The following is a 12,638-nucleotide window of genomic DNA, read 5'->3' as shown; positions in this document are numbered from 1 at the left end:
TCACTATCACATTCTGGACTTTTTTTAGAATTATGATTAAAAGTGGTGTCTCTCAACAGTGGCAAACTGACTCCTGTGAGAGTAGTTGCCAAGGTACAGGCAATGAAAGATTGAAAACAAGGTCAGTCTGCTTTTAGCGATCACCACATGTAGGCCATTATAACAATGTTATTGCTAATGTACTCCTCTCTCAAAAATCTTTTGTTGCTGTTGGTGGGAACATAAACTGGTGCAGCCACTATGCAAAACAGTATGGAGGTTTCTCAAAAAAGTAATAGTAGAGTTGCAATATGCTCCAGCAACCCCACTCCTGGACATATATCCATAAAAAATTATAATTCAAAAAGATAAATGTACCCCTATGTTCATAGCAGCACAATTCATAATAACCGAGATATGGAAACAACCTAAGTGTCCATGGACAGATGAATGGATAAAGAAGATGTGGTGCTGGGACTCCCCTGGTGGTCCAGTGATTGAGAATCTGCCTTCCAATGCAGGGGACCCAGGTTCCATTCCTGGTCAGGTAACTAAGATCCCACATGCCACCGGGCAACCAAGCCCATCTGACACAACTACTGAGCCCACATATTCTGCAGCCTGTGCTCCACAACTGAAGAAAACCACACACTGCAACAATGACCCAGCATAGCCAAAAAAAAGACGTGGTACATATATATGATGGAATACTACTCAGCCATAAAAAGATGGAAATAATGTCATTTACAGCAGATGAATGGCCCTAGAGATGATCATGCCAAGTGAAGTAAGTCAGAAAGAGGAAGACAAATACCATATCAAATACCACATCAGTTATTTGTGAAATGTAAAATATGACACAATGAATTTATGTACAAAACAGAAACAGACTCTCAGACATAGAGAACAGACTGTGGTTGCCAAGGGGGAGTTTGTTGGGGAAATGAGGGATTGGGAGTTTGGGATTAGCAGATGTAAACTATTACATATAGAGTGAATAAACAACTAAGTTCTACTGTATGGCACAGGGAACTATATTCAATATCCTGTGATAAATCATAATGGAAAAGAAAATGAAAGAACTTATATTTATAACTGGACCACTTTGCAGTATAGTGGAAATTAACACAGCATTGTAAATCAACACTTCAATAAAATAAATGTTAAAAATCTTTCGTTGGCCTGCATTCTAAACTATTGCTGTGGGTACTGTTGAGTTTTAATAATACATGTAAGCATCACATCCCAGCTACACAATTGGCCTCAAATGCACATGAATCCAGTCACACATATTTGTTTCAAAAGTGAATTATGATGATTCTCAATAATCTTAGTGCAATTCAGGTGTGGCTTGTGCCTTCAGCCCCTGTGGTACCACACATTGAAGAGTTCAGTTTGGTTCAGTTGCTCAGTTGTGTCTGACTCTTTGTGACCCCATGAACTGCAGCACACAAGGCTTCCCTGTCCATCACCAACTCCCAGAGTTTACTCAAACTCATGTCCATTGAGTTAGTGATACCATCCAACCATCTCATCCTCTGTCATCCCCTTCTCCTCCCACCTTCAATCTTTCCCAGTATCAGGGCCCTTTCCAATGAGTCAGTTCTTTGCATCTGGTGGCCAAAGTATTGGAGTTTCAGCTTCAACATCAGTCCTTCCAATGAATATTCAGAACTGATTTCCTTTAGGATTCACTCCTTGACTCCTTGCAGTTCAAGGGACTCTCAAGAGTCTTCTCCAACACCACAGTTCAAAAGCATCAGTTCTTCAGCACCCAGCTTTCTTTATAGTCCAACTTTCACATCCATACATGACTACTGGAGAGACCATAGTTTTGACTAGATGGACCTTTGTTGGCAAAGTAATGTCTCTGCTTTTTAATATGCTGTCTAGGTTGGTCATAGTTTTTCTTCCAAGGAGCAAGTGTCTTTTAATTTCATGGCTACAGTCACCATCTTCAGTGATTTTGGAGCCTAAGAAAATAGTCTTTCACTGTTTCCATTGTTTCCCCATCTATTTGCCATGAAGTGATGGGACTGGATGCCATGATCTTTGTTTTCTGAATGTTGATTTTTTTTTTTTTACAATGATAACTTTATTTATTTTTTTAAATTTTATTTTATTTTTAAACTTTACAATATTGTATTGGTTTTGCCAAATATCGAAATGAATCCGCCACAGGTATACATGTGTTCCCCATCCTGAACCCTCCTCCCTCCTCCCTCCCCATACCATCCCTCTGGGTTGTCCCAGTGCACCAGCCCCAAGCATCCAGTATTGTACATTGAACTTGGACTGGTGACTCATTCCATATATGATATTTTACGTATTTCAATGCCATTCTCCCAAATCATCCCACCCTCTCCCTCTCCCACAGAGTCCAAAAGACTGTTCTATACATCAGTGTCTCTTTTGCTGTCTTGTATACATGGTTATTGTTACCATCTTTCTAAATTCCATATATATGCGTTAGTATACTGTATTGGTGTTTTTCTTTCTGGCTTACTTTACTCTGTATAATAGGCTCCAGTTTCATCCACCTCATTAGAACTGATTCAAATGTATTCTTTTTATTTATTTATTTTTCAAATGTATTCTTTTTAATGGCTGAGTAATACTCCATTGTGTATATGTACCACAGCTTTCTTATCCATTCATCTGCTGATGCACATCTAGGTTGCTTCCATGTCCTGGCTATTATAAACAGTGCTGCGATGAACATTGGGGTACACGTGTCTCTTTCAATACTGGTTTCCTTGGTGTGTATGCCCAGCAGTGGGATTGCTGGATCATAAGGCAGTTCTATTTCCAGTTTTTTAAGGAATCTCCACACTGTTCTCCATAGTGGCTGTACTAGTTTGCACTCCCACCAACAGTGTAAGAGGGTTCCCTCTTCTCCACACCCTCTCCAGCATTTATTGCTTGTGGACTTTTGGATCGCAGCCATTCTGACTGGCGTGAAATGGTACCTCATAGTGGTTTTTGATTTGCATTTCTCTGATAATGAGTGATGTTGAGCATCTTTTCGTGTGTTTGTTAGCCTTTTAAGCCAACTTTTTCACTTTCCTCTTTCACTTTCATCAAGAGGCTCTTTAGTTCCCCTTCACTTTCTGCCACAAGGGTGGTGTCGTCTGCATATCTGAGGATATTTATATTTCTCCCAGAAATCTTGATTCCAAATTGTGTTTCATCCAGCCCGGCATTTCATATAATGTGCAGGGTGACAATATATAGCCTTGACGTACTCCTTTCCCGATTTGGAACCAGTCTGTTGTTCCATGTCCAGTTCTAACTGTTGCTTCTTGATCTGCATACAGATTTCTCAGGAGGCAGGTAAGGTGGTCTGGTATTCCCATCTTTTTAAGAATTTCCCACAGTTTGTTGTGATCCACACAGTCAAAAGTTTTGGTGTAGTCAATAAAGCAGATGTAGATATTTTTCTGGAACTCACTTGCTTTTTCAATGATCCAATGGAAGTTGAAGAGCACACAACAATTTTTTCAAATATAATGAGGCTTGAATCACATATTCTGAAGCACCAAGCTTTAACATTGTTCTTCAAGGGTCAGGGCACAGAAACTGTGCAGAAGGCTAGGAACAATGCAACAACAATGCAAGTAAGGAAATAGACAATCCATAGAAAATAGAGTCAAATTTTGAAGAAGAATGTCAGGAAACATGATGAAAGTGCTGGTCTTCTGTTGCCAAAAGAAATCAGAAGGACATTTTTTGAACACCTGGATCATTTTTACCAGCAACAAGACACTCATTCTAAAGAAATGGATCAGATAATGTCAGTGCTTGCTCTTTAGTCATTTTCTCTAAATTCAGTATAAGAGGAAAATATTCAGAGATCTTACTAAATGTAATAGAAACGTGGGCTTTCCCGGTGGTGCTAGAGGTAAAGAACCTGCCTGACAATGCAGGAGACCTAAGAGACGCAGTTTCAATCCTTGAGTCAGGAAGATCCCTTGGAGGAGGGCACGGCAACTCACTCCAATATTCTTGCCTGGGAAATCCCATGGACAAAGGAGCCTGGCTGGCTACAGTCCATAGGGTCGCAAAGAGTTGGACCTGACTGAAGTGATTTAGCACACATGCACACACACAATAGAAATTTATTGATAGCTTATGGTGAATGGTATTGGATTCCTGATCTTCAAAGGAGAGAATTTTGCTTTAGGACCAAAGACATAGCTTCAGTCACTCAGAGCTTTTTGTGGCAAAAGTTTTATTACAGTGAAAAAGGGACAGAGAAAGCTTCTGACACAGACATCAAAAGGGGGCAGAGAGTGCCCTCTCACAAGTTTGGGTGGGGCTTTATATACTTTTCCAATTGTGTGAAAGCTGATCAGTCATGTAGGACTCTTTGCGATCCCATGATCTATACAGTCCATGGAATTCTCCAGGGCAGAACACTGGAGTAGATAGCTGTTCTCTTCTCCAGGGGATCTTCCCAACCCAGGGATTGAACCCAGGTCTCCCACATTGCAGGCTGATTCTTTACCAACTCAGCTGCCAAGGAAGTCCACTTTTTCAATTGGTTACAAACAATAGATCAAATGAATATCTCAAGTTTGTAAAGGTCTTACCAGACCCACTCCCACAACACACATCTTAACATAACAGGATTAGTCAGAAGGTTTTTATTAAGAAGGGGAAACATATCCTTGAGCAAGATACACTGTTATTGTAAAATTATTAGTACAGAGCTTAAGGAAAAACATATTCTTGAGCAAGATGTGTTGTTTTGCTGTGTTATCATTGGCTCTGGGCTTAAAGAAAGTTAATTTTAGGCAAAATAGATTGTTGCCATAACTCAGAGCTTAAGAAAAACAGTCTTGGGCGATTAAGATGAAGGAATGTAGGGAAAAAAATGTTTGCCCCTTTCTCCTCCTCAAGGAATCTGGTCTTTTTATTAATCTACCTAAGAATAAGCTCTCTCACTTATGATGAATCTTCTAGTGAAACTCAAGGGAAATGTTTCAGCTACAGAGACATATGAAAACCACTGAGAACAATCCTGAAGACATAAAGATGTGGAGAATGCTGCAGTTTCTGAAATTCATTGTAAATTAAGGTTTTTATGAATCAGTCAAATTTATCTTGAAGACTTTTCTTAATGATTTGAATAACTTACTTCAGCTGAAAGAAAACTTTCAGAATTAAAATGAATAAACCTGGGACTTCCGTGGCAGTCCAGTGGTTAAGACTTTACCTCGTAGTGCAGTAAGTGTGGGTTTGATCCTTGGTCGGGTGCTAAGACCCCACATGTGTAGGCGCCAAAAAACCAAAACATAAATAAACCAGAGCAATGTTGTAACAAATTCAATAAAGGCTTTACCAAAGGTTCACATCAAAAAATCTTTTAAAAAAGTTAATAAAAACTGTCTTCTGTGAACTGTAAGTGAAGAGATTGGTAGACAAATCTGGATATTCTATTTAACATGAAGATGCAAATTTTGACCAACTCATTGACATTTTCAAAAGTTAGGGTTTAAGCACAAGAACTATAATGTTATTTCATCATTGAGATGGAGTAGGTAATTTTTTCTTTTTGAAAAATTGCACCAATGTATTTTAAAATATTATCTTTTATCTTTTGTAATATAATCCTTCTTTAGTTTAAAATTTATTTACTAACATAATTATGCACATGCAATTTAACAACAGAAACATTTACTCTTAGAATAGAAACATTCTGCATTTCCCTTCTGATCATTATCATCATCAGTTTCATTTCATAGTTATCACTGAAAATCCTTTTGCTATAGAGAGGAGGTAGGATGTTTCAAAATGAATCAAAAGATAGAAAATATTTTCAAACAGCTAGAATTGGCCTTGAATTATATCCTGATACACTGAGCTTTATAATTGTTCCTTGAAGGCTGTGCACAGAAAACATGCAGCCAGTGGGCACTTGTTGGTGGGATTAGTGCTTGGGTGACCACAGATGCCAAGCAGAAGAGGCGCAGCCATCAAAGCAGCCATAACTGACTGAATGACCCATTTGCACCTTTGCTTCACCACCTCAAGTCCTTGGATCCACTTGGCTTATCTTTGAAATAAACCCCTTTCACATGCATTTCCCTGACTGCAGTTAAATTGAGTGGTTTTTCATGTTTATTGGACATCTAACAACCTTCTTCTGTAAATTTCTCATCCTTATCCTCCCTGGGATGGTGATGCTCAAGCTGTTTGGGTCAGGGACCCTTTTGAGAATATGACGAAGCTTTTGCATCCTTTTCTGAGAAAAATACACACACGTTAACTTGTTCAGACCTTCACATTCAACTTTAGGGGGTTCAGAAACCTCCTCTTCCTCATTTTACAGATAAAGAAACTCAGGCCCAAGATCTTAGACTCAATTCAGCTCAGTTCAGTTCAGTTGCTCAGTCGTGTCCGACTCTTTGTGACCCCATGAACTGCAGCATGCCAGGCCTCCCTGTCCATTACCAACTCCCAGAGTTCACTCAGATTCACGTCCATCGAGTCAGTGATGCCATCCAGCCATCTCATCCTTTGTCGTCCCCTTCTCCTCCTGCCCCCAATCCCTCCCAGCATCAGAGTCTTTTCCAATGAGTCAACTCTTCGCATGAGGTGGCCAAAGTACTGAAGTTTCAGCTTTAGCATCATTCCTTCCAAAGAAATCCTAATTGGGAGCAAATTCCATGCCCTGGGAGGCTCAGTTTTCTCATCTGCAAAATGGGGAAACTCTCACTTACCCTAATAGGACTAATGTTAAGAATGGATTAATGTCTAAACATACTAGTCTAGAAGTTTCAAGATTACTGCAAGGATTGACCTCGTTTTTCCTTTTCTTCTCTCCCACCCCCTGCCTTGGAGGGTTTTTTTTTTTTTCATTTAGTATGAATTAGTCCCAATGTTTAAAAATGAGTGTTCTCACACTTAAATCCATCTTAGAAAACTGTAAGCTGTAGCAGTACTGTCATGTGTGAGGGAGGGGCTGGGCTGGAGAAGCAGCATGACCTTGTTAACAAAGCAATAGCACAGGTTGCGGTTTATCCTCTGCAAGAGGACTGGCATCACTCATTCACTTTATCTGCCAGGCTGGGTGGTCCCTTGGACTGGGAACTCTTGCCCTGAGCATGTTCCCCTGCACATACCTTTGGTCAGGTTTTGGTCAAATTAGTCACACAAAGGTGGTAAGGCTTGATACAGATTGAGGTGATGCTATCTTTCTCTGGGAAATTTGCATTCTAATGGGATTTAACAGAAGGACTGTCCTAATCCTATCACTCCTTGGCCATGAAAAATTCCAGTAATGATGTGAGAACTTTTTTGCACTCTTGGCCAGGGACTAAAACCCTTTCACATTCAGTTTGTTCCTCTCCATCACCACTTTCTGAGATGCTGAAAGCTGGATCAAGAGTTCAGTTTTGGAGAAATGTATTGGAATTGAAGGGCTTCCCTCACAGCTTAGTCAGTGAAGAATTTGCCTGCAATGCAGGAGACCTGGGTTCAATTCCTGAGTTGGAAAGATGCCCTGGAGAAGGAAATGGCAACCCACTCCAGTATTCTTGCCTGGAGAATCCCAGGGATGGCGGAGCCTGGTGGGCTGCCGTCTATGGGGTCACACAAAGTCGGACATGACTGAAGCGACTTAGCAGCAGCAGCGGCAACAAGTTTGAGAACTACTGTTCTTGAGTATCACTGCAAATCTGAAGAAGCCTCTAAGAACACTAGAACCCAGAGAGGTAAAAAGGATGCTTGAAAGGGGTCAGAGGCAGAGGAAAATGGTGAAGGATGAGCAGCTCGGTGTGTAAATCTGTAAGCAGATAGGATAGGGGATCCCGAGGAAGGGGAACCAAACATTACTTTCTTGATATAACACAAGCCATTTTGGTATCCAAGCCATTTTGGGATCTGACCTGACTTCAATGCTTCCCCTGAACAGATTTCAGTAATTAGTGATCTGAAGGGAGCAAAAAAACAAAGACTGTTATCAGGCAAGAGGAGTAACAATAGCAAAGAAAATAAATTAGGTGTAAAGTTTCCCAGTTCTGTTTCAAAGATAAAAATTTGTCTGAAGCTCAACCACCCAGATCAACTGGACCTAAGGGATGATGACATTGACCTTTCCTGACACTCCTGACTGTAATCAATTAATGCTTAGACTCTGTTGACTTTTGCCCCAATTCTGTGCTGATTCGTTTCTGCCCCAGCCTCTTCATGAATGTGCGTACACCACCCAAACCCCTTCTGTTCAGTTCAGTTCAGTCCCTCAGTCGTGTCTGACTCTTTGCAAGCCCCAAGAACCACAGCATGCCAGGCTTCCCTGTCCATCATCAACTCCCAGAGTCCACCCAAACCCATGTCCATCGTGTCTGTGATGCCATCCAACCATCTCATCCTCTGTCGTCCTGTTCTCCTCCTGCCCTCAATCTTTCCCAGCATCAGGGACTTTTCAAATGAGTCAGCTCTCCACATCAGGTGGCCAAAATATTGGAGTTTCAGCTTCAGCATCAGTCTTTCCAATGAACACCCAGGTATGATCTTTTTTAGGATGAACTGGTTGGATCTCCTTGCAGTCCAAGGGACTCTCAAGAGTCTTCTCCAACACCACAGTTCAAAGCATCAATTCTTCAACACTCAGCTTTCTTTATAGTTCAACTCTCATATCCATACATGACCACTGGAAAAACCATAGCCTTGACTAGATGGACATTTGTTGGCAAAGTAATGTCTCTGCATTTTAATATGCCGTCTAGGTTGGTTATAACTTTCCTTCCAAGGAGCAAACGTCTTTAAATTTCATTGCTGCAATCACCATCCACAGTGATTTTGGAGCCCAGAAAAATAAAATGAGCCACTGTTTCCACTGTTTCCCATCTATTTGCCATGAAGTGATGGGACCGGATGCCATGATCTTCGTTTTCTGGATGCTGAGCTTTAAGCCAACTTTTTCACTCTTGTCTTTCACTTTCATCAAGAGGCTCTTTAGTTCTTCTTCACTTTCTGCCATAAGGGTGGTGTCATCTGCATATCTGGGGTTATTGATATTTCTCCCAGAAATCTTGATTCTAGCGTGTGCTTTCTCCAGCCCAGCATTTCTCATGATATACTCTGCATATAAGTTAAATAAGCAGGGTAACAATATACAGCCTTGACTTACTCCTTTTCCTATTTTGAACCAGTCTGTTGTTTCATGTCCAGTTCTAACTGTTGCTTCCTGACCTGTATACAGGTTTCTCAAGAGGCATGTCAGGGGGTCTGGTATTCCCATCTCTTGCAGAATTTTCCACAGTTTGTTGTGATCCACACAGTCAAAGGCTTTGGCATAGTCAATAAAGCAGAAATAGATGTTTTTCTGGAACTCTCTTGCTTTTTCAATGACCCAGCAGTTGTTGGCTATTTGATCTCTGGTTCCTCTGCCTTTTCTAAAACCAACTTGAAAATCTGGAAGTTCACGGTTCATGTATTGCTAAAGCTTGGCTTGGAGAATTTTGAGCATTACTTTACTAGCGTGTGAAATGAGTGCAATTGTGTGGTAGTTTGAGCATTCTTTGGCATTGCCTTTCTTTGGGATTGGAATGAAAACTGACCTTTTCCAGTCCTGTGGCCACTGCTGGGTTTTCCAAATTTGCTGATATAGTGAGTGCAGCACTTTCACAGCATTATTTTTTAGGGTTTAAAATAGCTCAACTGGAATTCCATCACCTCCACTAGCTTTCTTTGTAGTGATGCTTCCTAAGGCCCACCTGACTTAACATTCCAGGATGTCTGGCTCTAGGTGAGTGATCACACCATCGTGATTATTTGGGTCATGAAGATCTTTTTTGTACAGTTCTTCTGTGTATTCTTGCCACCTCTTCTTAATATCTTCTGCTTCTGTCAGGTCCATACCATTTGTGTCCTTTATTGAGTCCATCTTTGCATGAAATATTCCCTTGGTATCTCTAATTTTCTGGAGGAGATCTCTAGTCATTCCCATTCTATTGTTTTCCTCTATTTCTTGGCATTGATTTCTGAAGAAGGCTTTCTTATCTCTTCTTGCTATTCTTTGGAACTCTGCATTCAAGTGGGTATATCTTTCCTTTTCTCCCTTGCTTTTTGCTTCTCTTCTTTTCTCAGCTATTTGTAAGGCCTCCTCAGACAGCCATTTTCCTTTTTTGCATTTCTTTTTCTTGGGGATGGTCTTGATTCCTGTCTCCTGTACAATGTTGTGAACCTCCATCCATATTTCATCAAGCACTCTGTCTATCAGATCTAGTCCCTTAAATCTATTTCTGACTTCCACTGTATAGTCATAAGGGATTTGATTTAGGTCATACCTGAATAGTCTAGTGGTTTTCCCCACTTTCTTCAATTTAAGTCTGAATTTGGCAATAAGGAGTTCATGATCTGAGCCACAGTCCGTTCCTGGTCTCGTTTTTGCCGACTGTATAGAGCTTCTTTATCTTTGGCTGCAAAGGATATAATCAATCTGATTTCGGTGTTGACCATCTGGTGATGTCCATGTGTAGAGTCTTCTCTTGTGTTGTTGGAAGAGGGTGTTTGCTATGACCAGTGCATTCTCTTGGCAGAACTCTGTTAGCCTTTGCCCTGCTTCATTATGTACTCCAAAGCCAAATTTGCCTTCTACTTCAGGTGTTTCTTGACTCCTTATTTTTGCATTCCAGTCCCCTATAATGAAAAGGACGTCTTTTTTGGGTGTTAGTTCTAAAAGGTCTTGTAGGTCTTCACAGAACTGTTCAACTTCTGTTTCTTCGGCATTACTTGTCATGGACTTGGATTACTGTGATATTGTACGGTTTGCCTTGGAAACGAACAGAGATCATTCTGTTGATTTTGAGATTGCATCCAACTACTGCATTTCGGACTCTTTTGTTGACTATGATGGCTACTCCATTTCTTCTAAGGATTCCTGCCCGCAGTAGTAGATATAATGGTCATCTGAGTTAAATTCACCGATTTCAGTCCATCTTAGTTCGCTGGTTCCTCAAATGTTGATGTTCACTCTTGCCATCTCCTGTTTGACTGCTTCCAATTTGCCTTGATTCATGGACCTAACATTCCAGGTTCCTGTGCAATATTGCTCTTTGCAGCATCAACTCTTGCTTCTATCACCTGTCCCATCCATTACTGGGTGTTGTTTTTGCTTTGGCTCCATCCCTTCATTCTTTCTGGAGTTATATTTTCACTGATCTCCAGTAGCATATTGGGCACCTACTGACCTGGGGAGTTCATCTTTCAGTGCCTTATCTTTTTGCCTTTTCATACTGTTCATGGGGTTCTTGAGGCAAGAATACTGAAGTGGTTTGCCATTCCCTTCTCCAGTGGAACACATCTGTCAGACCTCTCCACCATGAGCCGTCTGTCTTGGGTGGCTCAACACGGCATGGCTCAGTTTCATTGAGTTAGAGAAGGCTGTGGTCCATGTGATCAGGCTGGGTTGTTGTCTGTGATTGTGGTTTCAATCTGTCTACCCTCTGATACCCTCTCTCAGCGCCTACTGTCTTACTTGGGTTTCTCTTACCTTGGACGTGGGGTATCTCTTCACAGCTGCTCCAGCAAAGTGCAGCAGGTGTTCCTTACCTTGAAAGTGGGGTAGCTCCTCTTGGCTGCCGCCCCACCCATTAAAGCCCTTCATGAATATGCAAATACTTTTAGCTTAAAACTTCCCCAAGTTTGCTGTTCAGGGTGACACTACTTTGGGAAAGATTTGTGGTGATCTCTTTATTTGCTACAAGTAATAAGTCCTTCTTTCTTCTGCTCTTTGGCTTGGCTGTCTTTTGGCTCAACACTCACCAAGAGGTGAGCTCAGTTTGGGGGTAATAAATCTACAGATTACAGCACTTCTCCAAGTATAAACCCCCAACTGAATGGGGAGTTAGTCTCTTCCAAACACAAGTCCGTGTGCCTAATGCTCAGTGAGGCCAAACAAACCAAAACATCAGAGGTTTGAACAGAACAAGGTTTATTGCAGGGCCACACAAGGATGTGTGACTCATGTCCCCCAAAACCCCAAACTCCCTGAAGGGTTTCAGCAAGACCTTTTCAAGGCCAAGTGAGAGAGGGTGGTTCTAGGGTGTGTGATCAGCTCCTGCTTGATTCTTTGATTGGTTGATTTTGAGATAACAGAGCAGTTAACATCATCAATCTGTAGGTACCAGTAGGTCTGGGGCCTCCATTAATGTTTATTTTTATTGATTTTATTTATTTGGCTGTACTAGGTCTAAGTTGTGACATGTGGGATCTTTTAGTGGTGGCATGTGAAATCTGGTTCTCTGACCAGGGATCAAAGCCAGATCTCCTGCATTGGGAGCACAGAATCTTGGCCACTGGACCATCAGGGAAGTCCCCACTAATTTTTTCCTTTTGTTGGGGGAAGCACACTGACTGAAGCCTCCCACTCTGACCAGGTACGATAGTAATCATTTGTGTGAATTATTTTATAACAAGAGGTCCTGGTAAGGAACATGGAACTAACAAGCCACCACCAATCAGAAGAGTTTGGGAAAGGTCAGCAGGAGATGCCATGTGCCCTTCCACCTCTCAGAATCCCTCTCATTGACATCGATCTTGGCCAAGCAATGTATGTATCACCAGGAAGGACCTTGTGTCATAATGATTGGCCAAAGACAACCCAGAAACTAATCCCATCACCATAAAACCCAAGACTTCAAGCCACGCAG

Source organism: Bos indicus x Bos taurus, chromosome 1 (assembly GCF_003369695.1).
Source record: "Bos indicus x Bos taurus breed Angus x Brahman F1 hybrid chromosome 1, Bos_hybrid_MaternalHap_v2.0, whole genome shotgun sequence".
NCBI lineage: Eukaryota > Metazoa > Chordata > Mammalia > Artiodactyla > Bovidae > Bos > Bos indicus x Bos taurus.
Note: the sequence above shows the minus strand (reverse complement) of the source record.